The 8,307-nt window shown below is 38.8% G+C and overlaps 2 protein-coding genes across 3 annotated transcripts in view; one reads left to right on the top strand and one right to left on the bottom strand.

Annotated features, from left to right (window-relative positions):
- LOC127445710 (fibronectin type III domain-containing protein 9-like) overlaps nt 1–8,307 on the bottom strand; it is a 123,671-nt gene that overhangs the window by 72,849 nt on the left and 42,515 nt on the right. The window lies entirely within an intron of this gene.
- Nucleotides 69–8,307, top strand: part of cyfip1 (cytoplasmic FMR1 interacting protein 1) — an 84,702-nt gene continuing 76,463 nt past the window's right edge. The window contains exon 1 of one of the 2 annotated variants that reach the window (XM_051705922.1): nt 69–293. The gene's annotated coding sequence lies outside the window, so the exon portion shown is untranslated. Of the gene's footprint in view, nt 294–344; nt 364–8,307 lie in introns of those variants that run through there. The other variant, XM_051705923.1, reaches the window with a different exon arrangement.

Here is an 8,307-nt window from a genome sequence, read left to right as displayed (position 1 = left end):
TCCTGAATGCCCTCTGCTGGTGTTGTGCTGTATCGCGCCGCTGGAGTTTCCTGTTGAATTTCCCTGTAGAGCAGTAACAGGAACTCCAGTTTGAGCTCTGAACCTGCGACAACGCTCACCGCGAGCAGGATTCCTTCGCATGCTCCCTCAACTACTTCAAACCGGCGGAGATTAACTACTGAAAACGGCTTTAGGAGTTCACTTCATCCCGCCAGCTTCCTCAAACTTCGACATAGCCTCGAAAAATGCTTGTGTGAATAGTTGGAGCGGATAGCTTGTCCTGGAAAACTCAAGTAAGGTTGGGTAGAGTGCAGCCTTGACTTTCTTTCTGGGTGTTGTCTTTTTTCAACCAATCTCACTCTAGTAAGTTTTAAATGGTAGCCTTTTTTCATAGTTCTTTTCTAAATGCAATGTTTTAGTAAGTGGAGGACAAAAGGGGAAGGAAAGGCATTGCCCGGTTGAATTCCTTTGAGTTGTTTGAAGTTTCACGTCGCAAGTGAGGTGGGCCTGTGCGCGCGACTGCGCAAATGAATAAACAAGACGATTGTAATGGGCTGAAATCGGCACAATTTTGTCAGACACTAAAACATATAGACACTTTATGTAGTAGTGTTTCTGTTTGGGCAATTGTAGTCTTGTATATGGCATAGAAAGGCATGTTATATTGGCCCAGAATGGTAATTATCTAGTTTTATTGTAATATAATTGATTATGATCTGTCCGTCCATCTATCTATATAGCTACCATCCATCCATTCATCTGTCCATCTTCCTATCCATCCATCGTCTGTCAGTCTGTCTGTCTATCTATCTATCTATCTATCTATCTATCTATCCATCCATCCATCCATCGTCTATCTATCTATCATCCATCTATCTATCTTCCTATCTGTCCGTCTGTCTGTCTGTCTCTCTCTCTGTCTGTCTGTCCGTCTATCCATCTATCTTCCTATCCATCCATCCATCGTCTATCTATTTATCATCCATCCATCCATCCATCTTCCCATCATCCATCTATCTATCTATCTATCGTCCGTCTATCTATCCATCTATCTATCTATCTTCCTATCTATCTGTCTGTCTGTCCGTCTATCCATCGTATGTCTGTCTATATATCTATCATCCATCCATCCATCTTCCTATCCATACATCGTCCGTATATCTATCTATCTGTCCATCCATCCATCCATCCATTGTCTGTCTATCTATTATTGTATGGTCTACTATGTTATAATGGCATAAATGAAAGATAATTAAAGATTTTGATTGGGTTTCTCTAGTTGGGCAACCTCTAATCAAAGCAACCAACTTAATCACAGCACAGTTCAACTTTTCAGTTTGTCATCTGGAAACACTGTTGGTTTGTTCCTGAATACAGATTAAGACTCAATTTGGATTAATCTGCTCTGTCAGGGACGCTATTATGTTGGAAATCCCTTAAAGTCTTGAACTGGGTTTAGTCTGTCAGTAAACCCAGCTTTATGTTATTTGTCCCTCTCTCCTTGACTTTAATCCAGTTCTTGTGTGGTCAGAGGGCTGAAAATAGAGACAACAGTCACAGTTGTCTACACTGTTTGGAGGTCTGTTGGACTGTTAGAAGTTCAGGCAGGACATTCATGTAGCCCACACCCTTTTGAAATGCTGATGATGCTTTTGGAGGATGTTTGTTCCTCTGAGCCTGAGTGCGCTTCATGATTCAGCAGATCATCTACAGCAAATTGGAGTGAATTAAAAGTGAATGGTAACTGAGATTGAACATTCTGCCTAACATCTCCTTTTGTGTTCCATGGAATTGGAAGAACATAGGGGTGAGTAAATGATGACAGAATTGTCATTTGTGGGTAAACTATCCCTTTAAAAGCCTGTACTTTGTTTAATTTAGCAGACTAGGGCAGATGGGCTGTTATGCAGAGCGTGTCAGGGAGTGTCTGGCCCGGGATGTTTGTGATGGAGGGAGTATGTAAGATTACGTTGATATTTTTTTTATCACAGAGTTGGGTATCAAGTTTTGTGTGACTTAGAGAATAGCTTAAGTATTATAATTATGTTTTAGGTTGTGAGTCATGTACCCACTTAAAGGAATATTCCGGGCTCAATACAATTTAAGCTCAATCAACAGCATTTGTGGCATAATATTGATTACTACAAAAATGTATTTTGTCTTGCCCCTACTTTTCTTTAAAAAAAAGCAAACATCTGGGTTACAGTGAGGCACTTACAATGGAAGTGAATGGGGCCAATTTTAAAAATACTCACTTTTTAACTTTATAAAATCACTTAACCTTTTCTGTGTAAAGTTATAGCCAATTTTATAACTTTGTTGCTATGACGATGTAATGTCAACAAACCCTAAAACCCAAAATGGACAATTCAAACAGCTATACAGCTCAAATAATACATATATTTTAGCAGAAGAATTCATTTTATTGCTTTTATAAAATTATAAGCTTCACATTTCTGTCTTTAAACCTTCCAAAAATTGGCCCCATTCACTTCCTCTGTAAGTGTCTCACTGTAACCCAGATTTTTGCTTTTTTTTAAAGAAAAGGAGGGACCAGTCGAAATGAATTATTGTGGTAATCAACATTATGCCACAAATGCTATCGATTGAGCTTAACTTGTATTGAACACAGAATATTCCTTTAATACGTTACCTTCACCCTAACTTTAGGACTGGAGACATTTGTGTAAAGTCACAGTTGTGCAGGATAAAGTGTCTGATTTCCTCTGGAGGAATAGAGTTATGTAGCAGAAATGTAAGTGAGCAGTTATCACCTTTGCAGATTCAATCTGTAAAGCAGCTGAACAGTTGATAGTGTAAAAAATTACAAGTAGAGGTAGACTGATATATCGGTTTTACAGATTAATCGGTGCCGATAGTTGCTTTTTGGAACTATCGGTTATTGGCAAAAATCAATATATTTAGTTATTTTGATCAGATAAACAAGTGCTTTAAATTGAAGCGAGGGCATGCAAAGAAAAATGTGACTATATGGAATATGTTTCCATTCTCATATCTTGTGAATAATGATAAACCTTATTCCTCAATAATCCTCGTCTGGTGAAATAAACAGTAATTTGCAAAAGTCTTCAGCACAGAAGATGTTTCACAAAAAGATTTGTCTTAAGATGGTTATTTATATCTTCAGCTTTAGTGTGTCAATAGGAAATAAAAATGTTAGACTCCCAAACATTTCTTTTGCAAATAGAATAGAAATGAATAGAAGAACAGGGAGCCCTGCAACAGATGTCATGGCCACCACAAAGCCCCCCACTGAACATCGAGTCAGTCTGGGATCACATTAAGAGACAGAAGCAATTGAGACAGCCTAAATAGATAAAAGAACTGTGGCAAATTCTCCAAGAAGCTTGGAACATCCTATCTGCCAACAACCAAAAAAAAAAAAAGCAATCCAATCAGTCGACCACTAATCAAAAGTGCATTTATTGTAGCTTGGTCCATAAATAAAGAGAAACTAGATTTTTACATTTGCGCTTGCTTATGTAAAACTTGCCACAATGATGCTAGGATGCAGTGGGTGGTTGCCAGGGCATTGTTATACGGTTGCTAGGGTATTCTGGGTGGTTTCTAGGTGGTTGCTTACTGGCCCAAGTAAATGGATGGAAGGATGAGACCACCCAAAACTCTTTAAAGGCCCGGGTACACTTTGTTTTTCTTTGTTCTGTATCACATCACGCCCGGTCGACCGTGTTGCCTTTCAATGTATACTCTTTTGATCGTGAACGTATACGAACTTGGCCGATGATGCGCACAGATGAGCACAGTCCGTGTGTCGTGAAAATCCGGGCCGCACACGGACAGACTGTGCTGATGAAGAAATTTGCATCACGCATACTGTGCACGTTCCGATCAACAGCGCGGATGACCGAACTACACTTTGGCCTTTAGTCCTTCGGGGTATAATTTACGTCCATAGCATAAATGATGCGGGATGAGTTACACGTCAAAGTTTTATTCTTGGGATCAGGGGTTTGTTCATCTACCCTAAATATGCGCAGTAGTAGTATTGACGCTTGCCTTAGCAAGCACCACTAAAAAGGCCAACATTCAATGTTGTCATTCCTGAGTGCACTAACAGTCATACATGACATAATGACAAGCATGGGAGGAGGTGAAGGAGGAGGTGCTGCGCTGCTTAATGGCAGAAGAGAGAGAAGGTCTCCATTAGTGTTCCCCAAAGCACCATGGTGGAATAATCCAGTAGCTAGGGATTAGGGGCACAAAATGATTCCTGATACATTTACATCTAATTGATTATTCTGCTATGCAAAGGCAAAATACAATCACTTCACATTTTGACCAACATCGGGTTTCTTAGACTTTGATTTGTCTTGTGCCTTGCAGGTCTAGCTCAACTATGCCCAGATTTTGAGAAAAATACAGTAACTACAAAATTCACTCTAAAATCAAACCAAAAGTTTTGTTGGTGTAGTTACAGCCTTTGTATGGCAGGAGTTTCATCAGAAAACAATAAGCAATGACTTTTTCTTTTCTTTCAATTTTAAAATGTAAAATAAGTCCCCTCTTGGACAAGGTTGTGCATAGTTGTCACTGAATTACAAATATAGTGAAAAGTCACATCATGCATTATAATATTCAATCGTCGTTTTCATGATCGATCATTGCTGTCACTTCCGAGTAGTCAAGTACTGGTACCCATCGCTAGTGTCTAACCATCTGTTTTTAGCAACTCTGTCTCTAGCGTGCACAAGCGTCACTGCCCTGCTACAGTTTAAATTGAACTCAGAATCAAGTCATTGTAGAATGAATCGCGATGCATCGTTAATCAGTTTCTTTTCTCCCATCCCTACTAGCAATGCCACAGGATAGAGAATCATGTAGAGGAATTCCAAAAGTTTGACTGTTTTCCTCATTTTCTGCACAAAAGATAAATATTTAGGCATGTGGTTCTCCAGGGCACGACCAGGCTTGTGAGGCCTGTGGAATGGATGCAGCCTCTCTAAAAAATGAAAACACTTAACTACAGGTCGAGTAGTCATCACATCAGTTCCTGTGCTATGGACACTTGAACTGCTGCTGTAATGAAGAGGAACGCTTGTCAGCTTTCTTAAGACTGCTTCCTTTTTGTCTAACAGCTGCAGTGTTATTTTTTGAAGGAAGGGGCCACCAGTAAAAAGTGCTAGACTACTCGCTTTACCTAGGCTACTTCATCAGCAACTGTATTTGCTTGGCAGTGACAAACACCCAGTTTAGGGTGGATTAAACCACAACACTCAAATGTAATGTCTTGTTTTTCTCAAATTCCTTCAATCCCACTTCCCTTTTAAGCAAAGAATGATGAAAGATACAGACCTCCAGGGTTAGATGCTGTTTCTAGCTCTTGAATAAAAAAGTACACCTTGTTGAGTTTGAACATGCTGTGGTGAATATGAACAGATGAAAATTCATCTTGTGGGGTTTCCTAATGCAGCCAGAAATGGCAGGTGTTGCAGGAATGCTGTAGTGCCTTAGGACAATAATACCAACAGTCAGTTAAACTGCCAGCTCCCACGGTTTATTCCTGAACATTAACAGGTCATGAGAAAAATATATTTTTTAAGAATACAGGAACCATGTGATTTATATGACTTTTGGTTCCATTAACGGTTCTCGAATGTGTATTCTTAGCAAGGGTAAAACAGGAAATCACAGAATCTAGCAGAGCTCCCGCTACAGGTGCAGCAGCTCTTTTAAGCACCTGGTCTCTTGGGCTACACCAATCACAGGTGGAGATCAATCATGGAGGGCCCAGTCCTGTAAAATGTGGAGATGCAGGAGTGCAAGTGAGACCAAAAAATAAAAACTGAAAGAGAAAGTGGAAAAAAACTAAACATGTACAAAACTATGTCACAGGATGTAACACAAAGGAAGACTCATTTATATTTATGAGTAAAGTGCTACCTGATTTGTTAGGGTTGGGTTATAGTTTCTCTAACCAATCAAGTAGCACTTTCCTGATGAATATAACTGTATTGTCCAATCAGTTATCACTGCCACTTCCCACTGACTTTTCGTCTGCCATCCTGCGTTTCGGAAATTTGCCAACGGCACAGCAACACCGCAAGACCAGGGTAGTCTGTTTCCAGAACTAATGACTCCTGTGAGCCAGTTCTTTGAATCTACTGCACAAAACATGCAGTGCAACCAGTTTAGTCCGATTCCTGAACAAATCACTCCTTTGAGTAGGACAGAGTGAAAATATAGATTTTGCGATGCATTGCGGTTTTCATTTAAACGATACCAATAACAATTCCTAAATCCCAAGATCGATCTTTTACTATATGTGCAACTCTCTACAATGCGAGTAAATCACTCGCATATGAGACTAAATTTTGCGCTATGCAACTAAAAATGTCTTTGTTTAGCCACCGGCTGGTAAATGTTCAGATTTCACTCACCGGTGATTTGAGTAGCGAAGATGTTCTTTACAGTCAATTGCTGATAAAAAATAACAAAGCATTTAAACATTTAATTCTAATCACGAATAGCGCGAATGAGGTACAGAAGCCGTTAGAGTCCGCTCTCTTTAATATGTGCTCATTTATAGGTGCTCTTTACAGAACTGCTGGTTTTCTTAAAGAGACAGATTTTTAGCATGTGTTCTGCAAATCAGTGTAAATACTTGTAAAGTATAAATTATGTATTAAACAATAAATATGTAACAAAATATAATATATGCAATAAAATATATTTATTGATGGAAAACATGCATTTGTAAATTTTTAATAAGCTAAAATGTGACCAAAATGATATAATTTGTTATGAATAATTAGTATTTTCGTAATGTACCTAGTTAGAAGGTTCCCTGTATAATTAACAGCATTAGCTGGGAGACAGTTTCTTTCATACGTAAGCAAAACGGACATTATAATTGAACTATACCCATAAGAATCAATATCTAAATGAATCTAATCAAAATTGGAATCAAAATGAAACGAGAGCTTGTGAATTGAAATCATATCGAAATCTGTGTCAATACCCAACCCTACCTATAAGTCGGTTCTTTTGAATCTACAGCGCACAACATACAGATGCAGGACCAGTGTAACCTGATTCCTGAAAGACTGACTCTGATTGAATCTACAGTTTAAAACATACAGCGCTTCCTATGAATTTAGTTGTAATTAAGTGTTATTTTATAAAAATGAAGAAATTAATAAAGTTTGTGTAAACACATGATTTGCAAGAATCTGTGCTGTTACAAATGAAATGATGTTGTCATTTGGTAACAGACTGCTGAGGGCAATAATTCCAATGATTTCTTCCTCAAAAGTACTAAAAGAATCATTAGTGGAACCGTGAAGGAACCAGAATCGTTGAGGAATTCGACCCGGAATAGTAAAAATTCATTACGATTCTCATCTCTAGTTTCTGTGCATTAATCTGAGATAGTGGAAAGTATTATACCATTGAAAATAATCAGTATGTCATTCGCAGTGCTTCAAGAGTGCAGCTGGTCAGTCAAAGGCACTTTGCAGAAGCAGCAGTTGGTTTTCACCCCAGCTGTGTTTCTGTGTAAATATGTCTGATAACATTTCTCTTTCTCTAGAGACATTCTGTTCCTTATGATACTTCACTCCCTCACTCTCCTCTACTCATTCTGACTATTTCCTCCAGTCCCTCACTTCCTGATCCTCTTTTTCCTTCTCTTTTTGTCTTATGTTTACTTCCTGTCTCACAGTCTCTTTCGCACTCTCCTAACTTTCTATCAATGCTCCATGATCAGGTACAGATATGCCATGTCTAGATATGTGCTTCTAATGTCCAGAGCAAACTGAGGAGCCCTGTAGTATTTTTCTGACTCAAGTTTACATTTGTTTATCTGTAGTCCGACCCCACTTCCTCAGCCCTGTGCCGTCTTTCCTCTTTTGATGTCTCTTTTATTTTTATTTTCACTGTCCCTGTTCACTGCTGTGAGCATGTCGGGCATTAACAAATGTTCGGCCTTAGATTTTGCCTCATAAAGGGGGAAAAAGAATCATGCGGTAATAATGAAAATTGTACTCGTAGGAGGGCACTTTCATTCTGACAGTAAACTCTGTGAGGTGTGAAAAAGTTGCGCTGCATTTGGCACAGTAAGGAAGAGTTATGCTGTTTGTAGATCTTATTTTGTTTCCTGTCAACTATTCAAACTCGCACTTGTATTTTCCCTGTTGCGATGGTTTCAGCAAATATTTCTTTATTCTTGACAATGCCTGTCATCTGTGAAATCAAAGTGATGTAAAGTAATATTTTATACAGAGCTCCAGGATGAGATGTTGAGTTTTTCAAAATGGCTTCTTCAGT

The sequence above is a fragment of the Myxocyprinus asiaticus genome, chromosome 9 (genome assembly GCF_019703515.2).
Source record: "Myxocyprinus asiaticus isolate MX2 ecotype Aquarium Trade chromosome 9, UBuf_Myxa_2, whole genome shotgun sequence".
Lineage (NCBI taxonomy): Eukaryota > Metazoa > Chordata > Actinopteri > Cypriniformes > Catostomidae > Myxocyprinus > Myxocyprinus asiaticus.
Note: the sequence above shows the minus strand (reverse complement) of the source record. Positions and strands in the feature narration are given on the sequence as shown.